Below are 15798 nucleotides of genomic sequence, written 5' to 3'. Positions count from 1 at the left end.
TTTTTAAAGAACTCCACCTGACATATCTCATTTTCAATCTATATACCGCAGGCATGCGGTGGGACTTACACTTTTGATATACATCAATTGGCAGCCAAATTTCTGCAATCTATGTTGTGTTTTTTAATAAAATCCTTTATGCATTTGTATCGAATTAAGAAGAACATGCCATACTGGGTCAGACCAAGGGTCCATCAAGCCCAGCATCCTGTTTCCAACAGTGGCCAATCCAGGCCATAAGAACCTGGCAAGTACCCAAAAACTAAGTCAATTCCATGTTACCATTGCTAGTAATAGCAGTGGCTATTTTCTAAGTCAACTTAATTAATAGCAGGTAATGGACTTCTCCTCCAAGAACTTATCCAATCCTTTTTTAAACACAGCTATACTAACTGCACTAACCACATCCTCTGGCAACAAATTCCAGAGTTTAATTAATTGAGACATGTATTAATTGAGACATGTATCCATATTGGCCATACAGTATTAGCAGCCAGCCAACTTTTGATTATAGATAGCATATTGACATGTAGCCTTACAGTTTGGAATATCTTTTCTTTTGTATTTCTAGTCTCACATATCCTACCAATACTTTGAGGAAAACATTGAATATAGTGTTCTTCACATTTGGTGCTACATGTCTTTACTAGAGATGTGAATCGGAACCGGAATCTGATCGGTTCCGGTTCCGATCCAAATCTTAAAATTTTTATCGCCCGGCCCGATTTGAATTTTGATTATCGGCTGCGCTCGATCAGATAATCAAAAAACTCTCCCCCCACCTTCCCGAACCCCTAAAAAAGGTTTTTAAATTACCTGGTGGTCTAGTGGCGGCGCAGGGAGCGATCTCCCGCTCTCGGGCCATCGGCTGCGTTAATAAAAATGGCGCCAATGGCTCTTTGCCCTTACCATGTGACAGGGTATCCGTGCCATTGGCCGGCCCCTGTCACATGGTAGGAGCACTGGATGGCCGGTGCCATCTTTAAAAATGGCGCCGGACATCCAGTGCTCCTACCATGTGACAGGGGCCGGCCAATGGCACGGATACCCTGTTACATGGTAAGGGCAAAGGGCCATCGGTGCCATTTTATTAGTGGCAGCCGATGGCCCGAGAGCGGGAGATCGCTCCCCACGCCCCCACTGGACCACCAGGTAATTTTAAAAGGTTGGGGGGGGGGGGTCGGGAGAGTCGGGGAGGCTAAAGGGGTCACTTTAAAGGGTCAGGTGGGTTTTTTTTTTTATCGGGTCATCGGCGCCATTTATATTAGTGGCAGCCAAAATGGCGCAGATGGCCCATGAGCGGGAGATTGCGCAGGGACCCTCCCGCTGGACCACCAGGTAATTTAAAACATTTTGGGGGGGTTCGGGAGGGTGGAGGATTCTTTTTAAAGGGTCGGGGTGGGTTTAGGGGTTGTTTTGGTGTGCCGGTTTTCCCGCCCTTCCCCCCTCCCCCGATTTACATTTTTTCACGATAAATCGGGGGAATTTATATTGTATCGCGACTCTAACGATTTTTGACGATTTAAAAAATATCTGACAATTTTTTTAAATCGTCAAAAAACGATTCACATCCCTAGTCTTTACTACATGTTCCATATAACAGGTAAAATTGGCATATTTGAACACAATACTCACTTACAATGATACCCTGTCACTCGTTTTTATTAACAAATAGTTTAGATTTATCTTAATTAAGCTACATTGGGCATCCAGTTCTCATACATTTTTTTAATCTATTTTTTGTCTTAAGAGGCATTTTGTTTTTAATTTTAATTTTTGTTTTATCTTTACAATAGGCACTAAAGTTTGTATATAATAGTGGACGCACTAATTTTGTGGCTTTAGCCCTGCAGGCATGCAATAAGTCCTGCTCATATTTAGTAAGCATTTTCTATTCTTTCATCTTTTATTATTTGTTTTACCTCCCATGTTATTATCCAAAGCACTTTACTCCCTGGTATTTTATCACATTTTAACCACAATAATTGTATTGCAGTTCACACTAACACCAATTCAATCCTCTCTAGCGCATTTTCATCTGTTTCCACCACTACTGTTTGTAACTAATGATACCTGTACACAGACTGTGTCCTGCTTTCTCTCTTTACATTGTTTCTGTATTCCATTGTGTTGTCTACACCATACATATTATGATTTGCAAAATTTTTAACGTTTGTACACCCATGCATGTTGTTTTTTAATTTTTTCATTTATTTATGTGTGTTTATTCATTTTTTAACATTTTATATATTTGTTCCTAGTTGCCTCTGAGGCAGCTCTCGACCAAAGAGCGAAAATCGGCCAGAATCAGGCAAATTTCAATAAAGGGATTTTTTATATACACCGATCTTCACTTTCTTTACTGTTATACAGCCAACTGGATCGGCTTCCGATTTGTTTTCTGGGCTAATCCATAATACTACAAACCAGTGAGTCCTACATCAGGCAAAATAGTAGAAGCTATCATAAAGAACAAAAATGCTGAACAAGGTTTCAAACTCAACAGCCCCAGCTTACAGAGGGCCTGCACCCTTTGCAGTAGAAGAAGACCGGAAGGCTTATCTGCATAATGCTCTCACCATCCCTCGGGAGAAGACTACTGAGGTCATAGTGAATGATCCAGGTTTCAAACTCCACAGCCCTATCTTTCCCTTTGTAGTAGAAAAGGACCGGAAGTATGCAAATCTCAAATCTCTCAAATTCTTTGAGTGAAGATCAACTTAATGGTAGTTGAAGAGAAATGTTAAGTATAGCTTTGGAAATTCTTAGGACAAAAAAATTTAGAGAGAGGTTTAATAATGGGATATATTCTTTAGAGTTTGTGTGTTTCTGAGATAATAAGCAAGCCAAAGGGAGTTAATTCTAGAGTCTAGGGATGTGAATCGGGCTTCGGACAATTGAAAATATCGGACGATATTTTCAAAATCGTCAGAAATCGGGTGCTCCCCCAAAACGATAGGAAAACCCCACGATATTGATTGTGGGGGTTCACTTATCATTTTGGGGGATGGTGGGAAAAACAGCACACAAAAATAACCCCTAAACCCACTCTGACCCTTTAAAACTAAACCCTTAGCTTCCCCCACCCTCCCAACCCCCCAAAAAAACTTTTTACAGGTACCTGGTGGTCCAGTGGGGGTCCCTGGAGTAATCTCTCACTCCCAGGCCATCGGCTGCCACTAATCAAAATGGCGCCAATGGCCCTTACCATGTGACAGGGTATCCATGCCATTGGCTGGACCCTGTCACATGGTAGGAGCACTGGCTATCGGTGCCATTTTGAATACTGGCAGCCGACGGTCCGAGTGCAGGAGGTCACTCCCAGACCCCAGCTGGACTTTTGGCAAGTCTTGTGGGGGTCAGGAGGGTCCCCCAAGACTTGCCAAAAGCCCCTGATGGTCCAGCGGGGGTCTGTGAGTGATCTCCTGCACTCGGACCATCGCCTGCCAGTAATCAAAATGGCGCCAATAGCCTTTGCCCTTACCATGTCACAGGGGCTACCGGTGCCATTGGTCAGCCCCTGTCACATGGTAGGAGCACAAGATGGCGCAGGCCATCCAGTGCTCCTACCATGTGACCTTAGACGTTGAACAGATTCTACTGGTGGCTGACGGTGAGACAGGACGTCCAAGCTTTTGTGAGTTCGTGCCCGACCTGCGCCATGCAAAAGCCTCTCATCAGGAAACCCAGGGGCCTGTTGCAACCATTGCCCATCTCGGTGGAGCCTTGGACACTCATCTCCACCGACTTCGTCGTGGACCTCCCTGTCTCAGGAGGTAATTTGGTCATTTGGGTAACCGTGGACCGATTCTCCAAGATGGCGCACTTTGTCCCCCTGCCAAAGTTGCCTTCTGCACCTGACCTAGCTAACCATTTTGCCCAGCATATCTTCAGACTTCACGGTCTCCCGCAGGATATATTCTCCGATCGAAGACCACAGTTCACTGCTCGTTATTGGAAGGCACTTTGCAAATGCTTCAATGTGCAACTTAGTCTTTGGTCTGCGTTTCATCCTCAAAGTAATGGGCAAACGGAACGAACCAACCAAACCTTGAAGACTTTTCTCCATTCCTTCGTCAATGAACGCCAAGATAATTGGGCCAAGCTACTCCCATGGGTGGAGTTCTCGTATAATAATCACTTGCATGCTGCTACTGGAAGTTCGCCTTTCCTGGTTGTCTATGGGAAGTAACTTCGACCGCCCTTGCCTTCACCTGAACCTAGTACACTCCCAGCCATGCAACTTTCAGCCCACCTGCTTCTTTCCTTGTGGATGTCTATCCAGGGAAAGATCCGTAAAGCTGCCCAGTCTGCCAAGAAATGGGCGGATAGCCATCGTCAGCCAGCACCTATCTACCTCCCAGGAGACCGTGTCTGGCTTAGTACCAAAAATCTACAGCTACATATTCCGTCTCGAAGACTAGCTCCAAGATTCTGTGGGCCTTTCCGAGTCACCGAACGAGTGGGAGCAGTCTTCTACCGACTACGCCTACCCTCCTCCATGCGCATACATGACGTGTTCCACGTGTCATTGCTGAAGCCTCTTGTCTTATCCAGATACCACTCCTGGGCTCCTGACCCATCGGATCCTTCAGTACCGGACGAGGTCACATATCAAGTACATGAGGTCTTGGATGTCCAGTTTTACCAACGCTGATGGGAGTACCTGCTTGCCTGGGAGGGTTGCGGACCCGAGGATAATTCTTGGGAACCGGCCCATAACATCCTTGACAAAGACTTATTACAGCAGTTCCATCTGGACCACCCGAGTAAACCTTGACTGGCTAAGAAGGGGCATAAGAGGGGAGGTACTGTTGCGGTTCTGGCCGTGAGCGCCACGACCAGACCCTTACCTCCATGTTCCTGGACCTGTTCTCGCTTTCGTTGGCCTAGTTTCTGGCCTGTTCAGCGGCATCCCTGCGAGGGCCATGCCACCGGAAAGCCTTCCGTGGACGCCCTGTCTCTAGGCGCGCGCGCGCCACTTGGGCACTTTTATAGGCCATTTCCCGCCAGTGGTGATTCCACCCAATTCCTGACGTCAGACGCCGCGGCCTTGATAAGCCGGCTGTGGCCACCCAGTCTTTGCCTTGCAACAGGCTTACCTACTGGATCCCTGTTGCGCTGTGCCCCGGAGCGACCTGCCTTGCTATTCGCTCCATTCCTGCTTGCCTGCTACAGTACCTGCTTGGTGCCTGCTTGCTTGCTACAGTACCTGCCTGGTTCCTGTTTACCTGCTATAGTTCCTGCCTGCTTCCAATACCCGACTCTTGCTACAGTTCCTGCCTGGTTCCAGAACCCGTACCCAGTTACAGTACTGACCTACTGTCCTAGTCTGGTTCAGTTCCCAGTCCTGATCCACTAGCGCCTAAGTCCCAGCGGTTGGGCTCCTACGGGCTCCTGCCCGGGGAGTACCAGCTTCCAGGGTGAAGAGCACCTCTCGTCCAGCCTGAACATCTGCCTCCTGGCCTGCTAGTTAATAGAGACATTGACCAACTTTTCCCAGTCTCCTGCAGGTCGGCCCAAGGGTCCACTAAACTGAGACTCCCTCAACAATACCAGTTATTTTCTCACTTGTAATTTGTTGTTTTACCTGTAAACCGGTGTGAAGGCTTCTAGCTAAACTTCGGTATATAAAAGTGTATAAATAAAAATAAAATAAATAAATAATGGGACAAAGCCAACATGAATTTTGTCAACGGAAATTATGACTCACCAATCTGCCAAATTTATTTGAGGGTGTAAAAACATGAGGATAATTGTGAACCAGTTGATATAGTGTATTTGGATTTTGAGAAAGAATTTAACAAACTCCATAATGACAGACTTCTTAGGAAATTAAAAAGTAATTTGACTGGGGACAGGGTCCTAGTATAGATTGAGAACTGTTTAAAAGATAGAAAAACAGAGAGTAGGGCTAAATGATAAACTTTCCCAATGAAGAAAGGTTAATAGTGGATTGCCTCAGGGATATGATGTGGGAACATTGCTTTTCAAAATATTTATAAGCTACCTGGAAATGGGAACATCAAGTGAGGATATCAAATTTGCCTATGACACAAAATTATTCAAAGATGTTAAATCATATGAGGATTGTTAGAAATTGCAAGAAGACCTTACAAAACTGGGAGACTGGGCATGCAAATGGAAAAAGAAATAAAATTTAATATGAACAAGTGGAAAGTGATGGGAGGAATAACTCAAATTATAGCTACACAATGCAAGCTTTCACATTAGGAATCACCATTCAGGAGGAGGGAGTAGGTATTAGGGATGTGAATCGTGAGATCGATCATCTTAACGATCAATTTTGGCTGGGGGGGGAGGGAAATCTGATCGTCATGTTTGTTTGTTTTTTGTTTTTTTTAAATCGTTAAAAATCGTAAATCGGGGGAGGGCGAGAAAACCGGCACACCAAAACAACCCTAAAACCCACCCCGACCCTTTAAAACAAATCCCCCACCCTCCCGAACCCCCCAAAATGTTTTAAATTACCTGGGGTCCAGTGGGGGGTCCCGGCGCGATCTCCCGCTCTCGGGCCAAGGCTGCGTTAATAGAAATGGCGCTGGTGGCCCTTTGCCCTTAACATATGACAGGGCAAATGTAGCGCCGGCGCCATTTTGGTTCCTGACACCCGACGTCACGAGTGCATGAGATCGCTCCCGGACCCCCGCTGGACCCCCAGGGACTTTTGGCCAGCTTGGAGGGGCCTCCTGACCCCCACAAGACTTGCCAAAAGTCCAGTGGGGGTCCGGGAGTGACCTCCTGCACTCGCGCCGTATTGCCAATATTCAAAATGGCATCGGCGCTACCTTTGCCCTCACTATGTCATACGACCCATATGTCATATGACCCATATGTCATATGACGCCGTATGGCCGGCGCCATTTTCCATACGGAAAAACGATTTGCGGTAGGAGATCGCTCCCGGACCCCCGCTGGACTTTTGGCAACTCTTGTGGGGGTCAGGAGGCCCCCCCAAGCTGGCCAAAAGTCCCTGGGGGTCCAGCGGGGGTCCGGGAGCGATCTCCTATGCTCCTGATGTCGGGGGACAAAAAAACAAAATGGCGCCGGCGCTACCTTTGACCTGTCATATGACAGGTCAAAGGTAGCGCCGGCGCCATTTCTACAACTCACGGAGGACCGAGAGTAAAAGATCACACCAGGACCCTTCCTCTGGACCTCAGGTAATTTAAGGCATTTTGGGGGGGTTCGGGAGGGTGGGGGATTTATTTTAAAGGGTCGGGGTGGGTTTTAGGGTTGTTTTAGTGTGCCGGTTTTCCCGCCCTCCCCCTTCCCCTCCCCCTTCCCCCGATTTACGATTTTTTAACAATAAATCGGGGGAATTGTTATTGTATCGCGGCTCTAACGATTTTGACGATTTAAAATATATCGGACGATATTTTAAATCGTCAAAAAACGATTCACATCCCTACAAAATAGCTAATAGCATGTTAGGAATTATTAGGAAAGGAATTGAGAATAAAGCAAAGATTATCATAATGCCTCTATATCACTCCATGGTGCAACTTCATCTTGAATATTGTGTGCAGTTTTGGTCACCACATCTCAAAAATGAGCTGGCTAATTTAGGCCTGCTCAATGGCAGGTCTACCTTAACCAGCTATCTTGGGCCTGGATTCACCATTCTTTCGCAGAATGGTGAATCCTGCGAAAACAGGGGGCAGGGGGGCGGGCCTGCGAATGCCCGCAGCCTTCGCACCACTGCAGTGCACCGGCTGCCAGCTTTTGACTTGAATACGACACCATAAAATGTGTAGTTATTCGGTGCGCTACTGCTGACGATAATGTTAGTAACATGATAAGGGTTTAGAGAATAACCCTCTTAGTCAGTTAAGTCAAAATATTAACAGTTAGCTGAATAAGTGACTCCTGCCCTTTACATGCCATCCCACCCACCACTTAGCCAGTTAAATACTTAGCTGGATAAGAATTTATCTGGCTAAGTGGTGGCCACTGAACAGAACTGGATATTCAGTTACCGCTAGTTCCTAACTTATTCACCTAAGTAGTGCAAATAAAGACCTCATGGTATTTAAGTAACTAACTAGCTGAAAAATCTTGCCACAAATGACAGGCTGATATGGTCTCTGACCGTATAGACGGATGCCTCACCTCTATCCAGTTTTGCTTTCTCTGATGGATCAGTTTTCTCACTGCCACTATGTGCCAACCACTGCAATAAAACAGACAAACAATACCCCAACATTCACTGCCTTTTATATATAGCAGGATAATTCTGCTATTTAAGATACCATTACTGTGATAGTATATGTATGAAACTCCAGTTACTCATTTCTTAATAATGGTTTCTTTGTTTATAACTAGTCATCTGTTGCACAACTGTAAATCATAATGATGCTCCTGAAGGGAAGAGTATATATGTTTTCATGCTGTCTATATCAACAGATTTATAAGCTGAACATGCTGAAAGAAGGTGAGATAGTAAGCAAAACGAGTATCTATATATGTATAGTCTAAGTATTTTAAAATTGTTTATTCCTTTTCTCTCTATGATATATCTCTTGTCGAGTATTTTTATGTTTATTGAAAGACTCTAACCATATATTTTCTCTCTTTTTTAATGAAATCCCATGAAAGGAAACTAAGAGTCAGTCTGGATTAATTTATCATTTGTCTCTTGGAACATATTGACAGCAATTTGATCAATGGTAACTCTCTATCGGATAAAGAAAAAGCAGAAGGATTGGAAAGCAACCAAGAGTGAAAGGTTTTAAATCTGTGAAAATTCCATTGGGCCACATATCTGTAATACTGCATCTATTCTATCTTGAGATTCAGTTGCTTATTATATAGTTGCAAGGATTGGAGTGTCTTAGTAAGTAGTTTAGATATATTGTACAATATTCTGCATTAAAGTGTTTCATTGTGTCATTGTAATTTGAAGTTATCAGCATTTCTATTAGAAATCCAAATAGATTATAACATGGTCAGAAACCAGAAGGATAAAAAGCAAGTACTTGACAATCAGTGATTGCACAAGGGTACTCACAACATAATTTATTAAACAAAATTCTATACAATATAAGTATAAAACATAAGAGCTCTGGTTACTGGGTCAAAATGGCTTGCCCTTCTCTTAGGATCATCTCTTGGTGAGAGGAAACAAATCAAGAATTTTAGCACAGGAGATTTTTTTTTATCTTTTGGATTTCAAATAAAGCAAACAATTTAATTCCATAAAGTTCTTTACCAGCAAATTATACAATTTCTTGTCTTACGTATGGCCCAGTTTAGTAAGGACTTTCTCACACTCTGGGGCAGATTTTCAAAGGGGTACGCGCGTAAGATACGCACGCTGCGTACTCCCCTAAAACCTGCCCCAAGCTTCCCTTGCGTGCGCCGAGCCTATGTTGAATAGGCTTGGCGGCGCGCACAAGCCCCAGGACGCGTGTAAGTCCCGGGGCTTTCCTGGGGGGGCATGTCGGGAGCGTATTGGGGGGTGTCGCGGCCGACACGTCATCGGGGGCGTTCAGTGGTGGGGCCGTGGGCGTGGTTCCGGTCCGGAGGTGTGGCCATGGCCTCCGGACCGGCCCCCGGACCGGAACATGGCACGCCGGCAGCCGGCCCGGTGCGCGCAAGTTACGCCTGCCTTGGGCAGGCGTAACTTTTGCAATAAAGGTAGGGGGGTTAGATAGGGCTGGGGGGGGTGGGTTAGGTAGGGGAAGGGAGGGGAAGGTGTGGGGGGTTTGAAGGAAAGTTCCCTCCGAGGCCGCTCCAATTTCGGAATAGCCTCAGAGGGAATGGAGGCAGACTGCGCGGCTCGGCATGTGCAGGCTGCCGATTTTGCACAGCCTTGTGCACGCCGACCCCGGATTTTAAAGGATATGCGAGGCTACATGCGTATCTATTAAAATCCGGCATACTCTTGTTTGTGCCTGGTGCGCGAACAAAAGTACACGTGGGCGTACTTTTTTAAAATCTGCCCCTCTGTGTCTATGAGTAAATGCTTTAGTTAACCATCAAATCCTTAGCTGGGAAATTACATTCTTTGTAGGTCATGCAGCCTAGGCATCAGACCCTAGTGGTTTGTTTCTATATACACAGATTTCTAGATCTTGACATAGAAATCCTATATTCATATAGGCACCAACTATCTGACTAGAATGTGGTTTTAGAAGTTTTTCTTTCCAACATCAAATTGTTGCATTCGTGATCCCTTGTGCCAAGGCAGGATTGGTGCAACCTGCAGGGAGGAGCTCTGCAGGTTCCCAACATCAGCCGTCAGCAGGTGGACCTGGATGAACCAGAGGGCCAGCTGGAACATCTCCTATACCCGCCCTTGTTCCCCTTGGATTAAGCCTTTGGTTGCCAGGGCCAGCAGGTCTGAAGTGCAGCCACAGCTGATGGCAGTGAAGGAACATCGTAGGGCTGGATGGAAGCCGGCAAAGGTAAGGCATTATCCAGAAGCAGGCAGTGGCAGTGGTCAAGCATATCCAGTAGCAGGCAGTGGTCAGTGGCAGGCAGAAGTCAAGCATATCCGAGAACAGGCTGAGATTAAAACCAGGCATTTGTCTGAAGGGAAAGGGGGGACAGATAGGTGGGGCAAGAAGGTGAAGAGAAGATCAGGTGTGCAATAAGGAAGAAGTAGAACTGAAGACGAGGATGCTGGAATTGAAGAACTGAAAACAAGGATGCTAGAAGCAAACACTCTACTGAGATTAGTGGGACCTGTTGCTGAAGTGCTGGAGGAGCATTAGCAAGGTCCTTTTATAGTCCTGAGCAGAGAAGTCCTCAGTAGAAAACTTGGGGCATTTCCTGCCACTGGACCTTTAAGTAGAGTGATGTTGAACGCGCTTGCCTTAGGCGTGGGGCCAGCTGGAGTTGGTGGTGTCCTGCCGCATGGAGCATCAGTGGCATCTTGCTGTGTTGGAGTGTGGCAGTCAGCCACAAAGAGGCCCGGGAGAGTTGCTCTGTGTCAGAAGCCAGTGAGGAAGGCCTGGCTAGGAGGGTAAGTGTGGCGGTTCATGGGAGCAGCCCTTCAGACAGCCAAGCACAACTTAAATGATCTGGAATAACTGATTTATTGTTGCTCCAAATCATGTGAGCAGTAAGACTGAGATAAAAGCAAGTGAAAAACAGAAGCTACCTATCTGCATATTTATTTCTTGTTGCGCTGGTGGTGGACCCTTGGCCCTAGGTGGGGTTGATGCTACCCCACGGGTAGCATCAACCCCACCTAGGGCCAAGGGTCCTAGGTGGGGTTGATGCTACCCGGCCTCCATCTCCCGGTCTGCTCCGCCTCCCGACAGTTGAGCCCCACGGGTCTCAACTGTCGGGAGGCGGAGCAGACCGGGAGATGGAGGCCGACTGGAGCTTTGCCAATACCAGCCCTCGTTCTTCGCAGGTTGAGCCCTTGGGTTCCAGGGCCAGCTAGTCTTAGGCAAGCCTCCATCAGATGACTCCCAATGGATGTTCAAAGTAGACAGCCAGGGACCAGCAGAGGTATCGGGGGAACCTAGATAGGTCCGGAAGAGGCAGGGATCCAGAGACCCGGGCGGCAATGACGAGCCAGGGAGCAAGGATTGGTGATGCCTGAGCAGTAGAAGGCCGAAGCCTAACAAAGCCAAGTCCAAGGAGATACCAGATGCGAGATCAGGAACAGGCTGGAGTTGGGGCAGGCAGTAGATCTAGGCGAGGTACAGAGGAACAAGGGTCAAAGCCAGTAGTCAGTCCAGAGCATAGTCCAATGGAGCAAGGGTCAAAGCCAGTAATCAGTCCGGAGTGTGGTCCAATGAAGCAAGGGGTCAAAGCCAGTAATCAGTCCAAAGCAAAGGCTAGGTAGGAATCAGGAATGGAGTCAGGAACAGGAACCAGGAATGAAGCCAGGAGCAGTAACATGCAAGGAAGCACATGACTAGCGGAGAGACCTGATGCCAAGGCAAGGAATGAGTAGCGGGCCTTGTCTTAAATAGCAGAGCCCAATGATGTCATCATACAGAGCCAAGGATTAGTTTCCCGCAGCGGCCCCTTTAAAGGCTGATGAAGCATGCACCCACGCATGCCTAGGAGGAGGCAGGATGCTGAATGGCAGTGTCTCCCTGCAGCACACGTGGGTAGACCTGCCGGGAGCCAGAGGGATCCGCAGAGGAACTGGGAGAGCCTGAGGAGGCAACGGGGATGCGGGAGCACAGGCGGCTGCCAACTGCCTCCAGAAAGGACGGGCCAGGTCCGGGAGCCGGGCGCCATGTGCCGGAGGTGAGTAGGCCCGGCCGGGACATGCAGCAGTAACCCCCCCTTTACGCCCCCTCTTAGAGGCCTGGGTTTGCCCAGATGGGCTCAATGGAACTGAAGGGGGAGTCCTTTGTCTAGGATGTTGCTTGCTGGTGCCCAGGCATTCTCCTTGGGACTGTAGCCTTCCCATGAGAGAAGGTACTCCCAACGGTGGCCTCTTCTCTGGACATCAAGAACCTCACAAACTTGGTAGATAGTAGGGATGTGAATCGTTTTTCAACGATTAAAATTATCGTCCGATAATTTTAATATTGTCTTAAATCGTTATAGAACACAATACAATAGAAATTCTAACGATTTATCGTTAAAAATCGTTAAATCGTGTTAGTGCACACTAACGGGAGTTAGTGCGCACTAACAGAAAATGATACAAATTGACACTTTCCAGGTCAGTAAAGGTCAGTTAGGAATGAATATGTATTCCTATTGGCTGGCTGCCCTCTTATCTATTGATGTTACCAAGGTTCCAACTGAGGTGATGGTTGGGGGGATGGGAAATGGAAACTGTTGGTAGTTGACAAAAAAAGTAATGTGATCAGTCAATATGACTAGAACTTGTGCCCTATCCCTGACACCAGGGGTGTTGTGATCTTCCTGCACACAGTGCCCTAACCCTGACACCAGGGGTGTTGTGATCTTCCTGCACACAGTGTCCTAACCCTGATACCAGGGGTATTGTGATCTTCCTGCACACAGTGTCCTAACCCTGACACCAGGGGTGTTGTGATCTTCCTGCACACAGTGCCCTATCCCTATTAATACCAGGAGTGTTGTGATCTTCCTGCACACAGTGCCCTAACCCTGATATCAGGGGTGTTGTGATCTTCCTGCATGCAGTGCCCTATCCCGCCTGCATTACTAGTGAGAGGCTGGCTTCACAGACAGGGGGGAGCTGCCTGACCCTCACTCCTGACTTCCCCCATGTCCCAGCCAGTGAATGGTGTGTGGGTGAGGGGGGGGGGGAAGGATGGTGAAGTCTGAGACAGCTCCCTCCCTGCATTACTAGTGAGAGGCTGGCTTCACAGACACGGGGGATCTGCCTGACCCTCACTCCTCCGGGGTGTTTATGATCTTCCTGCACACAGTGCCCTATCCCTGATACCAGGGGTGTTGTGATCTTCCTGCATGCAGTGCCCTATCCCTATTAATACCAGGAGTGTTGTGATCTTCCTGCACACAGTGCCCTATCCCTAATACCAGGGGTGTTGTGATCTTCCTGCACACAGTGCCCTATTCCTGATACCAGGAGTGTTGTGATCTTCCTGCACACAGTGCCCTATCCATGATACCGGGATGTGTGCAAGAAGATCACAACACCCCCGGTAACCGGGATAGGGCACTGCATGCAGGAAGATCACAACACCCCCGGTATCAGGAATAGGGCACTGTGTGCAGGAAGATCACAACACCCCTGGTATCAGGGATAGGGCACTGTGTGCAGGAAGATCACAACACCCCTGGTATCAGGGATAGGGCACTGTGTGCAGGAATATCATAAACACCCCGGAGGTGTGAGGGTCAGGCAGCTCCCCCCTGTCTGTGAAGCCAGCCTCTCACTAGTAATGCAGGGAGGGAGCTGTCTCAGCCTTCACCATCCTCCCCCCCCCCCCCTCACCCACACACCATTCACTGGCTGGGACATGGGGGAGGGGAGGAGTGAGGGTCAGGCAGCTCCCCCCTGTCTGTGAAGCCAGCCTCTCACTAGTAATGCAGGGAAGGAGCTGTTTCAGCCTCACCATCCTCCCCCCCCCCCCTCACCCACACACCATTCACTGGCTGGGACATGGGGGAGGGGAGGAGTGAGGATCAGGCAGCTCCCCCCTGTCTGTGAAGCCAGCCTCTCACTAGTAATGCATGGAAGGAGCTGTTTCAGCCTCACCATCCTCCCCCCCCCCCTCACCCACACACCATTCACTGGCTGGGACATGGGGGAGGGGAGGAGTGAGGGTCAGGAAGCTCCCCCCTGTCTGTGAAGCCAGCCTCTCACTAGTAATGCAGGCGGGATAGGGCACTGCATGCAGGAAGATCACAACACCCCTGGTGTCAGGGTTAGGGCACTGTGTGCAGGAAGATCACAACACCCCTGGTGTCAGGGTTAGGGCACTGTGTGCAGGAAGATCACAACACTCCTGGTATTAATAGGGATAGGGCACTGTGTGCAGGAAGATCACAACACCCCTGGTATCAGGGTTAGGGCACTCTGTGCAGGAAGATCACAACACTCCTGGTATTAATAGGGATAGGGCACTGTGTACAGGAAGATCACAACACCCCTGGTGTCAGGGTTAGGGCACTTTGTGCAGGAAGATCACAACACCCCTGGTATCAGGGTTAGGGTACAAGTTCTAGTCACATTGACTGATCACATTACTTTTTTTGTCAAGCTACCAACTGTTTCCATTTCCCATCCCCCATATATTGTCATTGGGAACCTTGGTAACATGAATAAATAAGAGGGTAGCCAATAGGAATACATATTCATTCCTAAACTGACCTTAACTGACCTGAAAAGTGTCAAATTGTATCATTTTCTGTTAGTGCGCACTAACTCCCGGTTAGTGTGCACTAATCGGAAAAAACAATTTTTTAACTAAAAAATCGTGCCAAACACGATTTTCTTCTCCTGCCAGACGATTTCAATCGTTAATACGATATTTTATTTATTTATTTATTTATTTATTTATTTATTTATTAACTTTTATTTACCGACATTCGTGAAGCACATCATGCCGATATGGCACACATCATGCCGATATGGCACACGATTCACATCCCTAGTAGATAGTATCATCCTCTGAAGCAACCTGGGAAGGTTCAGGAATCTTGTGAGGCGGCCAAGTGAGTACCAGTGGTTTCAGCAGTGAAACATGGAACAAGTTATGTATTCCCAAGGTCGGTGGTAGACAAAGCTGGTACATCACTGGTCCAATGCATCATGTGACCGGAAAGGGCCCGATGTATCTGGGAGTTTGATTCGGATGTAGCGGGTGCTCAGCCAAACCTTCTGGCTCGGCTGGAAATCTGGTGCCAGTCAGCGAAGAACATCAGTGGACTTTTTAGCTCGTGCAGCAGCCTGGTAAAGACAGAGGTTGGTACGAGTCCAAAGGGCCCGGAGGGCGTCTGCCGTGGCCTGGGCCATGGGTGAGGGTACAGAGAGAGAAATTGGCAAAGAAAGCCGGGGTTGTCTGCCATACACAAGGGAGAGACTCCAGTGGCTGCTGCAATGTGGGAATTATGGGAGAATTCGGTCCAGGGAAGTAATTCCGCCCAGTTCTCTTGTTGGTGATTGGAATAGGCGTGGAGGAAACATTTGAGGTAGCAGTTCTTCTGCTCAGCTTGGCCATTGGCTTGAGGGTGGTATGTGGTAGTCAAGCTGATGGTGATCCCAAACTTCTTACATAAGGAACGCCAGTAGCGGGTGACAAACTGAGGGCCTCTATTGGAGACGATGTCCATGGGCAGTCTGTGCAGACAAAACATGCAGGAAAAAGAGGTGTGCTAACTCCGGGGCTGATGGTAAGGCAG

The sequence above is a fragment of the Rhinatrema bivittatum genome, chromosome 3 (assembly GCF_901001135.1).
Source record: "Rhinatrema bivittatum chromosome 3, aRhiBiv1.1, whole genome shotgun sequence".
In the NCBI taxonomy this organism is placed as follows: domain Eukaryota; kingdom Metazoa; phylum Chordata; class Amphibia; order Gymnophiona; family Rhinatrematidae; genus Rhinatrema; species Rhinatrema bivittatum.
Note: the sequence above shows the minus strand (reverse complement) of the source record.